The sequence below is a fragment of the Eubalaena glacialis genome, chromosome 3 (genome assembly GCF_028564815.1).
Source record: "Eubalaena glacialis isolate mEubGla1 chromosome 3, mEubGla1.1.hap2.+ XY, whole genome shotgun sequence".
Taxonomy (NCBI): Eukaryota; Metazoa; Chordata; class Mammalia; order Artiodactyla; family Balaenidae; genus Eubalaena; species Eubalaena glacialis.
The window spans coordinates 134,641,348-134,657,566 of NC_083718.1; the positions used below are offsets into that span (position 1 = coordinate 134,641,348).

Sequence of the window (16,219 nt, forward strand, 5' to 3'; positions counted from 1 at the left end):
AATGCTGCTGCTAGTAAACAGGAAATGGTAAAACTAAGAAGCCAGAAACTTAGAGAATTTTGTAGAAGATACAAAGTAAATCCAATTATGTTTAAAAAATCCAATGCCAATCACCTGCGACTTAATACAAACCAAAAGGAGTCCCTCTGGGAAGTCAGAATTACTTGGTTTCTCTAACAAGTTCTAAAAGTTTGTGTAAATTAGTACTGGTTTTTTGAGAGGGAAAACTTGCAGCATCTATTAAAATGAAATATGCATAGCTAGTGATCCAGCATTTCTGCCTCTAAGAAGCCATTTTTTGCAAATATTTGCATTTGTATGTGAAGAGTTGGTCACTGCATAATGAAAATAGCAAAATATTGGAAACAACATACATGTCCATCAATGGGTTACAGATTAAATAAATAATGTGACACCCACTGTAGGAAACCACATATAACTTTTAGAGAAGAATAAAAGATGTGCAATGCCCACGATACATTCTTCAAGTGAAAAAAATGCATATGCATGTGCAGGTGCACATTTGTAAATGCATAGAAAAAAAGTGGGATGACAGACATTGAATTGTATCTGCCTCTGGGGAGTGGGATTGGGAGGTTGCTAAGGGGGATTTTTCTCTTTTTCCTTTTTCACTTCTATATTACAATCACTTTTATAACTAAAGAGCAATATAAACAGTTTAACAATTTAAACAAAAAAAATTTCCAGACATGGAATGGGGGGGGGGGGGGTTGAGAGCAAAACCGGCCATAGTTAGTCCATAAGGAACAATCGAAGGGCTTCTAGAGAGTCAGGATTAGTACTTAGAGTTATTTCACTATCTAGGACTGCTCATTACAGATCTGGCCCATTGTCTTCTAATATGAATAGTAGGGTCAGTTAGAGAAGGGGGCAGTATTCCAGCTAACTTCAGGTTGGCACGACAAAAGCAGCAGTGAAGTTCCGCTATGTGTTTATCCTCATTAGTAATTCTTCCTCCACATCTTGCCAGCAAGTACAGCTTTAGCCCCTAGCAATCCCCTAACAATGGCTAGAAGAGATGGTGGGTTGAGAGAACTCAACTAGAGCACCTCGCAACAGGTAGCTGACCACAGCGTTGATTATCCAGGCATGCATGGACTGTGCATTGGACATTTGTCATCTAAAGAAGGGCCCTCTGCTGCCATCCACTCTTCCTGAAGGACCCAAATGATATCTACTTGTTTGTCTACCTGCTTGCTCACTCACCAGAGCCAGTATGTATATAATATCCTGCTTGAGGAGAGTGAAGTAGGGGAAGGGAAACAGAACCATATGAGAAAGAATTGTTTTATAGTTGGAGAGGTTCAGTGCTGTGCTTATCTCTGGGGCTTATAAGTCTGACACTGACTCTTGGCTGAGATAAGGGCAGTGGGCTAATTAATGATTTATAATGCGCTAAAGTTTGGAACTGCCCTGGTGGTACCCACTGCTGGTTTATTAGGACTTATGCCTGGCATTACAAGTCAGATAGTCTGGCTTGTCTATGTGTACAGAATGCCATGAAAGACACTACTGGAGACTTTTAGGATGCCTCCTGAAGCTAAGATTTATCATCCAAATCTTGGTGATTTTATCCAGAGAGGCAGCATATCGTGTGTGAATAATAAGGACTTTGGGAAGCTGTACTTGGAAGGCTCTTGGGCCCCTGATGTTTGCCTGCATTCTGTTTCTACTGCTTTACTGTATAATTTACATTTATTGAAAACCTTATGTGAGAATGCTCTGTGGAGTCTCCCAAATCCTTTCAATTATCTGTGTTGTAATTTTTGCAAGAACCTTGAATAAAATATAGCTGTAGTAGTTTTTTAATGCTGCATAACAAATTACTGAAAATTTAGCAGCTTAAACCAACAATCATTTATTAATTCAAGTAGGCCAGAAATCAGGACATGATGTAGTTGTGTTCTCTGCTTAGGGTTTCAAAAGGCTAAGATGGTGGTATTGGCTAGACTGCATTATCATCCGGAGCTTGGCATCCTCTTGCAAACTCACACAGATGTGGCAGGATTCAGTTCTTTGGGGTTGTGTGAAGGAGGTCCCTGTTTCCTGCTTGCTGTCAGCTACTTTCTTGTTGGGGTCACTCTCAGGCCTAGAGAGGCCTATATTCCTTGACTAGGGCTCCTTTCAAGGGCCCTCTCACACTTTCAATCTCTGTAATTAAGAAGAGTCCATTCCCTTTTAAGGGATAACCTAATTAGGTCAGATTCACGCAGGATAATCTCTCTATTTAAGGCCATCTGATTTGGTATTTTAATTATATCTGCAAAATCCCAGTAGCACTTATATTAGTGTTTGATTGAATAACTGAGAGAAGACCTCTGTATTCCAGAGGGTGCAGATCTTGGGGGTCATCTTAGAATTCTGTCTTCCTCAACTGCTCCCGATTGTTAATTGAGTTTATGAACACAGACCATAGCATTGTGTTCCATGGAGCCACAGGAAGTAGAAGAAGACTCTTGGGTATGAGAGCACTCCCTCATTTTACCGGGGCAATCCTACTTTTATCTATTGTACAAAAATTACAGTCTGTAGAAATTACAGCAATTATATTTTGTTTATACTTTTTCTTTTGGTAATCACATCTAGCCTCATAATTTAATTTAATTAAATTAATTAATTAATTAATTAATTAATTTTTTAGTTATTTCTGAGATATACATTTTAAAGTAATAACTAGGATTATGACTTATAACATTATACCAGAACATATAAGATTTTTAGAAATTTCATGTAATGTCTGAAACATTTATATTAACATATTTCCATACAAATAACCCAATGAAAGTTTAGTATTAGTTGTTTTGTTTGTTTGTTTGTTTATACTGCAGGTTCTTATTAGTCATCAATTTTATACACATCAGTGTATACATGTCAATCCCAATCGCCCAATTCAGCACACCACCATCCCCACCCCACCGCAGTTTTCCCCCCTTGGTGTCCATACGTCTGTTCTCTACATCTGTGTCTCAACTTCTGCCCTGCAAACCGGCTCATCTGTACCATTTTTCTAGGTTCCACATACATGCGTTAATATACGATATTTGTTTTTCTCTTTCTGGCTTGCTTCACTCTGTATGACAGTCTCTAGATCCATCCACGTCTCAACAAATGACTCAATTTCGTTCCTTTTTATGGCTGAGTAATATTCCATTGTATATATGTACCACAACTTCTTTATCCATTTGTCTGTTGATGGGCATTTAGGTTGCTTCCATGACCTGGCTATTGTAAATAGTGCTGCAATGAACATTCGGGTGCATGTGTCTTTTTGAATTATGGTTTTCTCTGGGTATATGCCCAGTAGTGGGATTGCTGTAGCCTCATAATTTTAAATTGTACATGTATACTTGTATTTCTTTCTTTCTTTCTTTTTTTTTGGCTTCACTGCACAGCTTGCAGGATCTTAGTTCCCCAACCAGGGATTGAACCTGGGCCTCAGCAGTGAAAGCACAGAGTCCTAACCACTGGACCTCCAGGGAATTCCCTATACTGGTATTTCTTAAATGTATTGATCTGGCCTGAACTTCTGCCCAGACTCTTGGTTAACAGCCTTCTTAACATCTCCATTTGGATACATAATAGGCATATCAAACTTAAGATTTCCAGAATAAAACTGATATTTCCCTCTAAAATTACATCTCTTGTCCTTAGAATATCTAGTTGGCTGATTGGTAAAGGTCCTCCCCTATACAAAGCTAGTCTGTACAAAATGGGAAATGTAGGTGTTTTTCAAATGTGCAGACACCAAAATAAAGTGTCATAGAACATTAAGAAACAGGGAATGGCCCAAAGAAAGGAACAAAATAAATCTCCAAAAACCAACACTAAAGAAATAGAGACACATGGATTACCTGAAAAAGAATTCAAAATACCCATCATAAAAATGTTCAACAAACTTAGGAAAATGATACATGAAAAAACGAGTAGAAAATTAATTAAAAAACCCAGAAACTTTTGAGCTGAAAAACACTGTAGCCGAACTGGAAAATTCACTAGGATTATTCAACAGTTGACTGGATCAAGCAGAAGAAAAGATGAGACATTTGAAATTATGCAATCAGAGGAGAAAAAGGAAAAAGAATAAAAACGAATGAAGAAAGCTCAAGGGACTTATGGGATACTGTAAAATGTATCAATATATGCACTATGAAAATTCTAGAAGAAGAAAAGAGAGACAAGGGCAGAAAGCTTAGTTAAAGAAATAATGGTTGAAAACTTCCCAAATCTGGGGAAGGAAGTGGACATTCAAATTAAAGAAGCTTATAGTTAAAAATACTGTACTGAATACTTAAAAACTTGTTAAGAGGTTAAATCTCATGTTATGCACTTTTTTTTTGCCACAATCAAACAAGCAAACAAACAAAACCCCTGCATCTTGTATAGTATTCTACTCAGAAGTAGAAATGTCATCTTTCAGTTGCTTAGTCTCAAATCTTAAACTCATCCTTAACTACTCTCCCTCTCATCCCTGACATCCCATCTGTCAACAAATCCTATTGCGTCTACTGAGAGGCAGGTTTCCTCTAAACTTAATGAAGTTCAAACTTTCAGGCCCCTTACTTGCATGAACTCCTTTCCAGATCCTGGGAGGCAGCCTGGCAAAGTGTTCACATGGCCATATGTTTTTGTGCAATATGCACAAATCTTTTTTAAGGTTAAAAAATTAAAACATAATTCACATATGATACATTTTACCCTTTTAGAATATAAAACTGAGTGATTTTTAGAATACTTAAAAAGTTGTTCGACTACCATAACTATATAATTCTAGATCATTTTCATCACCCCCCTCTTCCAAAAAAACCCATACTCATTCTTTCCATTCTTCCCTCCTCCCCAGACCCTGCAACTACTAATCTACTTTCTGTCTCTGTGAATTTGTCTATTCTGAACCGTTCATATAGCTGTAATCATATAACACATGGCTTTTGTTTCTAGCTTCTTTCATTTAGCATGATGTTTTCAAAGTTCATCTATATCAGTCCTTAATTCTTTGTTATTTCCAAATATTATTCCATTGTATGGATATACTGCATCGTGTTTATCCATTTATCAGTTAATGGACATTTGGATTTTCTTTCTACTTTTTGGCTATTATGAATATGCTGCTATGAATATTCATGTACAAGTTTTTGTGTGGATATATGTTTTAAATTCTCTTGGGTAGTGTGGTTGGGTGAATATTGTGTTGGCTCTCCACAGATATGCACATCCTACTCCCCAGGGCCTGTGAATATATTACCTTACATGGACAAAGAGACTTTGAAGATATGATTAATTTAAGGATCTTGAGATGGAGAGATTATCTTGAGTGTCCCAATGTAATCACAAGTGTCCTTATGAGGAAGATAAGAAGTTCAGAGAAGGCAGAGAAGGAGATGTCATGACAGAAGAGAAGTTGAAGTGATGCAAAGAAGGGGCTGTGAGCATAGGAATGCAAGTGGCTTCTAGAAGCTGAAAAAGGAGAGAAAATCGTTACTTCTCTAGAGCCTCCAGAAAGAACACAGCCCTGATGACACCTACAGAACTTTAAAATAATAATTTTGTGTTGTGTTGTGTTATATGTATTGTTTTAAGCCACCAAATTTGTCATAATTTGTTACAATTCAACCATAGGAATCGTATTTTGGAACTTGGAAGTGGGTTACTGCTGCAACAAATACCTAAAAATGCAGAAGTGGCTTTGGAACTGGGTAGTGAACAGAGCTGGAAAAATTCTAGCTAAAAATGTATGATCGAAAAAGCCTAGATTGCCTTGAACATACTGCTAGTAGAAATAAGGATGGTAATGAATCTCTGCTAAGGAGGACTCAGAATGAAGTGAAGAGCATGGTACAGAAAATCTGTATCTTCTTAGAGAACACCTAAATGATCATGAAAAGACTGCTGGTAGCAATGTGGACTCTAAGCCCTCACTACTAATGAGGGCTTGGAAGGAAATGAGGAACATGTTAACATGGAAAATGGAGTAAAGGGGACCTTTGTTATACAGTAGCTGAATTGTATCATACACTTAAGTGGAAAGCATAACTTGTATGAGGTTAATTTGATATTTAGCTGAAGAGATTTCCAAGCAAAATTTTGAAGGTATGGCCTGATTTCTACTTGCTGTTTGTAGTAAAATACAAGAGGAAAGAGTAAATTGAAAGAACTATTAAGCAAAAAGAAACCAGGACTTGACTTGGGAAATGTTCATCCTATTCAGACTACAAAAAAATGCTAAAATTAGGAGATTCACTACCAGGAAAGTGTGCTCTAGAAATAAAGTCAGGGTGTGCCTGGGCAAACTTTTCTAAGGATTAAAGTGCCTTGTAAGGATCAAAGTGCTTAGGTAGGTGTTTCATGGAACCTGTTAGACATCTTAGAAGAAGCCAGGAATAGAGATGAGATTATCCAGGAAAGATCTGTGAGGAACCTCTTGTGCAGTGGAGAAATCTTCAAGATATAAACGGGAGACCCACAAGGCTCTTTAGACTGTTGTATCAACAGAAACACTGCCAGCATGGACTGAAAGGAATAGAGAGAGGACAAAATAAAAGAAGACTGCCAGACTCCTAAAATTCTATAAGCAGGAAACAGGCTGATAAATCTACTCAGCTGCAAACCTTGCTTTCCTACCAGGAAAAGGAAGAATGATGCAGAGGGTAAAGCCAAAGGCACAGAGCAATGAGTCTTGAGCCACAGAGTTTATTCCCTGTCCTTGAAACCTCATGGAGTTTGCCTGGGTGAATTTTGATATTGGTTTTGAGTGTAGACTACTTTTGTCCTTCCATTTTTTTTTCCCGTTCTGCATGGGAATCTCTGTAACTGTTATCCTATGCCTATTGCACAATCATATTTTGGAAGCAGATTGACTGTTTTCTAGTTTTACAGGTCTACAGATGGAAGGTGATTTGGACCCAGGATAGATTGTATACAGAACCTTACCTATGCCTAACTTAGATGCTTTACATGATGAAATTTGGGACTTTTGAGCTGATGAGATTTAGATGAGAATTTTGTACATGAGTTGATTTTGTAATGAGTGAGAATTTTGGAGAACTTGAGTTGGGGTGGATGCATTTTCAAGTGGTTAGACATGAATCTTTGGGGACAGGGACCTTACTGGTAGGCTAAACAATGGGCTTTCAAAGATGTCCATGTCCTGACCCCTGAACCTGTGAATATTCTACCTTACAGGATAAAAGAGAATCTGCAGATATGATTAAAGATATTGAGAAAGAGAGATTATCCTGGATTATGTCAGTGGTCCCAAAGTAATCACAAAGGTACTTACATGAGGGAGACAGGGGAGTTGGAGAAGACAGAGAAAGAGATGCAATGATAGAAATAAAATCAAAGTAGGAGACATAACGACAGACACAGAGATTGAAGTAATGTGAGAAAGGTGTCACTAGCCAAGGAATGAGGTAGCCTCTAGGAGCTGGAAAACGTTAAGGAACAGATTCTCTCATGAAGTCTCTAGAAGGATCAAAGCCCTGATGACACTTTGATTTTAGGACTTCTGACCTCCAGGACTGTGAGATGATAAATCTGTGTTGTTTTAAGCCATTAAGTCTGTGGTCATTTGCTACAGATCAGCAATAAGAAAGGAGTACAGGTATGTGCCTAGGCCTGAAATGCTAGGTAAAATTAAGATCTTTTAACTATAATTTCTACCCTGACTTCCACTATGTTGCAATTTCTCTCATGTCATGTGGTGATGGAATGGCCACAGGCATTTTGGGGAGACAGATAAAAGGAAGTTACATGGGAATACCTTTAGTATAGATTTAATGGAATATATTTACATGGTTTGCAATCATGTCTCCATGTAGTTAACCTGTTGTTAGCCATCTAGAGTAGAAATGGCTTCCAGAAATACTTTGTTCGTTGTGTCAATTCCCCTGACCCTCATGACATGAAGGTACAGGGCCAAGGAAAGTGTTGCGACATGAATATGTCCTTTGGTTCTCAGGGTGTAGGTGGAGGAAGAGGAACAAGGCTTGAAATGTAGGGAGTCAGAGGTTTTCCCAAATTTGGCAATCCTAAAGTTTTACAAGCTGTATCAATGAAAAATTGTAAAGATGAAACAGATGTTTCCAAATTATCAGGAATAAAAACCATGGTAGAGGAAAGACTGGATTATTTTTCTATTATCGCCGTAGAAAATGATACTACAAAATATTTGTCATGTGAACAGACTGTCAAAGAGCATGAGGCCAACATGTAGGGGGAAAAAAGAGTATCACAGATGTGTGCTATTATGTTATTTTTCTGGATTTAATGATGTTTATGACATTTGTCAGCTTTTCAAATTGTATTCTATTAATTTTAATTTGTAATTTAAAATTCATAGTTTCTTTTTTTATCTTAAGTAAACATTCACTTTTGTACTTAATTATGCATTCCTAATTTTGTATTATTTTTTGAAAGAAGGTGTCTGTAATTTACAAGTTCAGATCCTACTTCTGGCTATATCTTTAATATTTACCCAGAAATCAATCCTTCTCACCACCTCCACTGCTACTACCCCATTCCAGGACACTACCATTTCTTGCCTATATTATTGCAATAACTTCCTAACTGGTCTCTTTGACTCCACTTTGACCCACTTTCCATTCATCCTCAACACAGCATTCAAAGTGATCCTGGTAATGTCATGTAATGCAGGGTAATTAAGGTAACATACTGTAACCAAATGTAGTGTAATGTAACATAACAATGTAAGTCAGACCATGGGTTCTACCTGTTCAAAACCTTCCAGAGGGCTTCCACTTTACTCAGAGTAAAAGCCAAAATCTTTGAAATGTCTTACAGGATTCTACCTCTGCCTGTGCAACTACCTCCAAACTCCCCAAATTAACTTATCACCTACTCTTCTCACTTACCCTCCTCCAGACCTTCTAGTCTTCTTGCTGTCCACAAGTCAGGCTTGCTTTCATGTCAGGTGCTTATACTTCCTGTTCCCTCTGTTTAGAACGATCTTCCACCCACATATTAGCATGATTCACTCCCTCGCCTTCTTTAGGTTTTTGCTAAAATGTCACCTGCTGAGTAAAGCTTCCCTGGCCACCCTAACAATTACACTCTCCATACATGCATACACACACACCCAGACCCACACACCCACACACACACTGTCTCTCTCTCTTTCTCTCCATCTCCCTTTCTTTATATTTCTCCTTAGCATTTTCATTGTCTTCTGGGTTTGGTTTGTTGTGAAACCTGAAATCAAATAAATTTTTATTGATTCAATTTCAGATAATACATCCAGAGAGTATACGTTTCAGCATATCAATGAGGAAGATGTCATTTTGAATTTGATTACTTTAAATACAGTTTTTGTTAGTTTTTGGATGATTCACAATCCCTATTCACAACACAAGAATATTCTTGGGTTTACTCCATGATTGCATAATACACTTATTTTCCTTGTAAAGTGTTGGTTATAAATTTGTACTCTTATTTCACATAATTTTCCCTGGTTCAATCAGAGAGCATTTCTTTTTTCTTTAACTTCTCTTGTTGACACTATTGACAGAATCACCATGGCACTTGACTACATTAAGGTATATGCCATTCTTAGAAAAATCTATTTATGGAAAGGGAAACAGAGCTAGTTAATTTCATTTATAGTACCCAGTTTTATTGCAATAATAAGAAATGGCAATGAGAGAAAAACTGCTTCCTTTGAAAACAGAGGCCAAGATAACTTATTTTATTGCTAGGAAAAGGAAAGTTTAAAAGCAAAGAAATGAGGTTTTGTTTTTTTTTTGTATGTGCAACATTGGAAATTGCTTTTTAAAGCCCTTGGTCAACAGATGTTGCACCTATAAAAGTGGAGACCCCAGTTTGATCATCCTGTTTAAAAAAAACTCCATAATTATTTTCAGACATAAAATACATTTTAATTGAATGATTCATCAAGGATTCTTTTCAAATTCCAGAGTTGGTGGAAATACAGTTTTATTTATTGGTCACAGTTCTAAATTTTGTACTTTAAAGTTTCATGGAGAAACTCATTTAGAAGTATGTTTTAAAGTGAATTGAAATTGATTCCTCAAAGGATAGCTAATTATGGAATGATTGCTTTTCATATAAGCTAAAGCATTTCCTCCACCTCTATAATTGCTTAGCTTGAATTAAAAAATTTCAATTTATGTAGGCACGATTCTGATGAAGAGAATTGACTTAACTGTTCACTTTTAAAGTCAAATGATTCATTCATTCATTAGAAACATTTATCACGAGCCAGTTGGGAGTCGGTACTCTGCTAGGGGCTGGGAAAACTTTCTGGAGAAAATGATGCCAAAATTGAGTTGGCAAAAATAAGCATTTGTTTTATTTTAAATGTTTAAGCTACTGTGTTTTAGCTGTGGCCCACTTTTCTAATATTCTACTTCGTAATTCTGAGGTTAACTACATTTCTTTTTTGATAGATGACTCTGCATCAGGCCCTGACGACTGGGTGTACTGGAGAGGGCTGGGAGGCTAGAGAAGGCAGAAGGGACTTGCTCATTCTACTTACTTCCTGGGCATTTAGTATCTCAACAGCAGCACTGCTCCTTGCAGTGACACTAAACTCCAGCAACAGCAGTTGTTTTCAGCTTATATTTTTTCCACACAATTAGAACTAGCCTTATTAGCTCCTTGAAGTCATCAGCTGACTGGTGCCCCTATTTAGAGGTCTGAGTGGCAGCTTCAAATTTTCATAATTCCTTACATTACCATCTTCCATTTGTCCCCTAAGCTAGAGGTGGTAGCTGCTTCCTAGAGTTAGTACATCTGTGGTCCTTCAGAGTTCCCTTTCTGTCTTTCCAGTTTTCTAGTACATGATTAACCATTCCTTATATTAAACTTTCTTTGTTAAATACTTGATATAGTTTCTACCCCCTGCCTGGACCTTGACTGATACAGAAACTGATGTGTCTCCAATCATTTAAAAAATTAGTTTCATTTCTCAAGTTTCTCTTGATATATTGATAACCTCTGGCAATGTCTGTGATCTATATAAATTCTATATGTGTATACACGCACACACAATCTATGGCCTCAGTAGTTTTACAAATGCAGGAAATGGAAGCGTTACTAATTAGGATGTTTTAAATATCTTCCCTGAAAATGGGATGGCCTGTTATAAGATGACAAATTGTATTTTTATTACTCTGCTCTTTCTTATAAGCTTTACTTGAAGAATAATTAACAAAATTTTATTAGTAGGTGTGGCAAACCTACATTGTAATTATCTATAAAGGAAATTACCGGATATGTAAATATAATGCTTGCCCCAGTATACATGCATCCTAGGTAATTAAAAATGAGCACACCTTGGGCAAACTAGGGAGTTGAAATCATTGGCTGTTACGCTACTGGTAAAGTTTAATTTAATTCTAATCAATTTAAATTACAAGTTAAAACAGCACTCAACTGTTTCAAATTTCTATGAAAACACATCCGTATTATTTATAAAACCAAACAGATAGTCTATACAACTACTGGCATTTCTTCTCCGTTATTTTGCTCAGAGTGACTCCATTCTTTACTTGATTTATCCATTTGAAATTTTTGTTTGATTCTATGAAATAAACCGAAAAAAGTCAACAGAAACAAATTCAGTTTGAATATTGAGATTAGAAATTCTTGCTTAGTGTGATCTGCAGCCTTATTAAGCATTTAAAATAGTGACTTGTAGAGTGCAGGCTATTTTTTAAGCTTTTCTATAAAGAAGCTCTATAGAATATAAATCCTCTAATACAGTCCATGGATAGCTGAATTTATGAAATCTTTTTATAAAGACGGTTTGACATACTGTTTCAAATATTAGATAGTTAAAACGATGTTACTGGGACTTCCCTGGTGGAGCAGTGGTTAAGAATCCGCCTGCCAATGCAGGGGACACGGGTTCGAGCCCTGGTCCGGGAGGATCCCACATGTTGCGGAGCAACTAAGCCCGTGTGCCACAACTACTGAGCCTGTGCTCTAGAGCCCACGCACCACAACTACTGAGCCCGCGTGCTGCAACTACTGAAGCCCATGCGCCTAGAGCCTGTGCTCTGCAACGAGAAGCCACCGCAATGAGAAGTCTGTGCACCGCAAGGAAGAGTAGCCCCCGCTCGCCGCAACTCGAGAAAGTTAGCTCACAGCAATGAAGATCCAACACAGCCAAAAATAAAAAAACAAAACAAAACAAAAATGATGCTACTCATTTCCTGATGAATTCTCTGAACTTTTAAATTCAATCCATCTTTACATGTGTTTAAAAAATGTTTTTTTATCACAGAAAAATATATATTTTTTACTCTTTAAATATTTTTGTTGCTGTCATTTAGGTGTTTTGTTTTTTAAAATCCATGTTTTTTTCTTTAATCTAGAATTTGAATGGTCTGTAGTTTAGAAATATCTCTGTCAGTAACTGACACATTAAGTAGCTCAAAGAGTTGAAAATACTCTTAAAATGATCTCATCCTGATGCCTCAAACTCTGGAGAATGAATCCTGGCTAATTTTAGGTGCAGAGGCAGGAAGACTTTCTTTAAGGACATGAAATAGATATTTTAAAATTACCCTTTATCTGATTACTTTTCCAGAAAAAAACTTACGAAATAATTAATAAAATGGTATTTCAAAATCACTTATTTCAAAATCACTCATATTCATATTTAATCCAAATTCCAGCAGGAGAGACAGAAGATACAGTTAAAAGGCAACATTTGAGGAGATAAGGACAGTTAATTTTTCAAAACTGATGAAAAACAGGAACCCACGGATAAAGTACGCAAGAATAATGTATACCAACCTCATGCATGAGCACAGATGTAAAAAATACCCCTGACAGGATGGAACTGAATATAGTTTATATAGAAGGTCATGATCATCGTTATATCATGATCATGGACTCTAAGGCATACACAGACCATTTCCCAGTCTGCTGTTAGCCTCCTCTGAGCTGAGCAATTTTCTCTTTCTGGCTTGCCGAAAAGCTTCCTTATTTTGCTTCTTATGACTGACTCTTTTGATGAAGGTTCCCATAGCAGAGTTTTTGGGGGCTCTAAGTGACATTTTCCTGTATGCCACAGTCCTCTCCTTTTGAGGCAAGGGGGGGATGAAGAAAGGACGTAAAAGAGCTGGAAGGTGGAGCTAGTTTTGGGGGATGGTCAACCATGACCTCATACTATTACTGGATCCATCCTATCTCCTCGGGGCTCTGCTACTCAATCTGCTCCATTTTCCAGTATTCTGGCTCATGGTGGTTTGCTTTGGGGCTCCATTATTTCCTGCACCAGTTCAGGACAAATAGCAATTCGTAGTTCATTGGATAAATATATATATACCTGAAATATAATCCTACCATACAGCTTTTGGGCCCCAAGATAATCACTGAATATGTTTTAGGGTCCCTGACCATTCCATGACATTGGGATGTTACTAATTATTGTAACAGTGTGAAGAATGTACTACATAGAGTGTACAGAGGATTTTTAAGGATTGATGCTATCCAACTGCACACATAAACCTACTAGTGTCCCATCTCTGACCAGGCTCCAAATAATGCTCATTTGACCTCATTAAAAGAAAATGGGGGAAGGGAGAAAGAATATACCAAAAATATTAATAATGATTATATATGGGGATGAGGTCACAGATTACTTTTACTATTATCTTTATACTTCTTTTAACTTTCTAATAATTTTAAATGAACATTTATTAATTTTATATGATAAAAAAGCCATGAAAGAAGCACACACAAAAAAAGTTTTAAGAATCTATTATGTTCCCAGAACTTTGTCTAGTATCTTCTAGTGGTTATTCCTGTAGAAACATAAGATAATTTCTTTTATTTACAATTTTTTATTGTTACGAAAGCATCCATAAGTAGATATTTCTACTTCAAACCTTATTTGGGATATGTACATTGCTTCTCTAGCAAGTAGACTTCTGTTCTCTTCATTAGGTTTTCTCATTCTCATTCTCATTTTTTTTTTTTTTTTACTTACTGCCATCTCTTCACATCTGTCTCTTTACCATGACACACAAAATGAATCATCTAACAGTAATCTCCTAGGTGTCAATATCTAGCTACAGATTGGAATTTAATTCCCTTTCCTTCATATGATCTTGTTTCTAGAGGCCTCTTATCAGAGCAAATTCTCTTATTTTCACATTAAAAATTGCTACTGTCAGAGAAATAACAGCTAGTCCCACACATATGATGAATAAAATTCAAATATTTGATTAAAAGTAAATAACATTAGAAATGTGAAGTTCCAGAATTATACTCCCCCCAACCCCGCCAAATAACTATTATCAAATAAAGCACCCCAGTAGAAATGCAAAAAAAAATTTAAGAGACTTAACTTTGTGACAAGCATAAAATATTGGGAGTTCAAAAGTAAAAAATGTTTGTGCTCAGATGATGATTTCTTAGACATCAGAAGCATAAGTCAAAATATGTGTATTTAAAATTTACTTTTAGTAAGCTTATTTTCAAAAAATAAACAGGCCCTATACAACTTTGTCAATGCAAATATTTATAGTAAAATATTGATTCGCAAAGTATCCATACAAAAGGCTTGCAAAATTATATACCTGACGGAATTGAAATTCATTTGAAACATACATTAAGTGTTTATTATAGATTCTCTTGCATGAAATTCTTTCAAAAAGTCTGTGAGATATATGGGTTTGATACCCTTATTTTATTGAAGAGGAAGCTGAGGATAGGGAGTGAGCTATAGACCCAAAGGTACCCAGCTAGCCAGTGATGGAGTTGAAAGTTATACCTCAGTCGTCTGAATCCATTGTCCATGTTCTTTCAGTTACTAGGCCAAGCTACATGTCTTCATAGAATCATGGGTAGATCCTAACTTCTTAACAACTAATTTAAAAAACTACCAATATAAACTAGTTTTGCCGCTGTTATTCACCACCTTTACCTCTCTCTCTACCTACACTAATAAATATCTCCTTTAAAAATGCCAGAGGTGCATTAAACTATGTACTGGGTCATTTTGCTCTACTGTGTTGAGGCCACCTTGCCAGCTGCCCTATAACAAAGTTGGGTGCATCCAAAGCAGAGCAAGCTTGGCGGTGTGATGCAGCAGGCAGAAGGAAGCTCTGAAGTTTGTTTTTAATGGACCTCTTTCAGTTTGCGTATCATTTGGACTCTCAGAGCCTGTAGACTTGCTATGGCGTCACTATTAAGGTTATGGCTGGTGAGGTTCCTTCACAACAGAAATCGGGGATGGACTTCCAAGCATGGTGCTGGAGGGAAGACAGGGCAGAGACTTATGCATGTATATGCAATGATAACTGGGTGATGGCACTGCCAGCAAGAGGAAGATGGCCAATGCTCCCAGGGGGTATTGTCTGATCCCAAAGAACCAACGGCAGGTTCAGAATTGCAGATTTAACACAGGAGGCAGTATCAGCTGCAGACATCAGCCCAGAGGCCAGCACTTCTGAAACCCAGCCTGAGGCCAGGGGGTGTCTTTTCCTCATGTCAGAAAGATATGTACCTTCCTTCGTACTCACTCAAATTCCATCTTAAGGAGACAAGCAGGGGAAGGCAAGAGGTTACAGAGAATTTCTATGCAGGGAAGGTGAACACAACCTAAAGGAACCATGTAACTTCTAAAATTAGATTTAACTTCTAATCATAGAAGAATAAAAGTCAGTTTTTACCCTCAATAAAGAGCTGATAAAGGTTGGGACAATGATCAAATTAGTTATGGTCAAAGTAAAACAAGTTAATTCTTTTGCACATTCAAATTGTAGTGTGAATTATACCCTATCACCCCTATACACTGGCATTTACTGAGAATCGCTTTTTCCAGGCCCTGTACATTTTTTTATTTAATTCTCCTACAAACCTTGGAGGGGAGGAACCATTATAATCTCCATTTTATAGAAAAGGAAAATGAGGCTTAGAGAGGTTAAGTCATTTTCACAAGGTCATGTAGCTAGTAACATAGCTGCAAAAGAAAAGCTGTTTACTCATTTAAATGTTTTAATTTAAAAATTGTTAAAATACAATTTAGGTGAATTGATTTTTGAAATTTGAAGATGTTCAAGTGGAAGACCTCTGAGTAAAACAGGCTGGGTCTGCTGGTAAAAGAGTATTTTCTTTCTAATTTGCATTTGAGATTTTGGTTTTCAGGAACATTTAAAGAAAACTTAAGCCTAAAAGGAGTAGTCAAAATTCTGTCAATTTTGCTGGC

The 16,219-nt window shown here is 36.9% G+C and overlaps 1 protein-coding gene across 2 annotated transcripts in view; it reads right to left on the reverse strand.

The window, feature by feature from the left end:
- Positions 1-16,219, reverse strand: part of LRRC7 (leucine rich repeat containing 7) — a 384,748-nt gene that overhangs the window by 162,528 nt on the left and 206,001 nt on the right. The gene's annotated exons all lie outside the window — the stretch shown is intronic.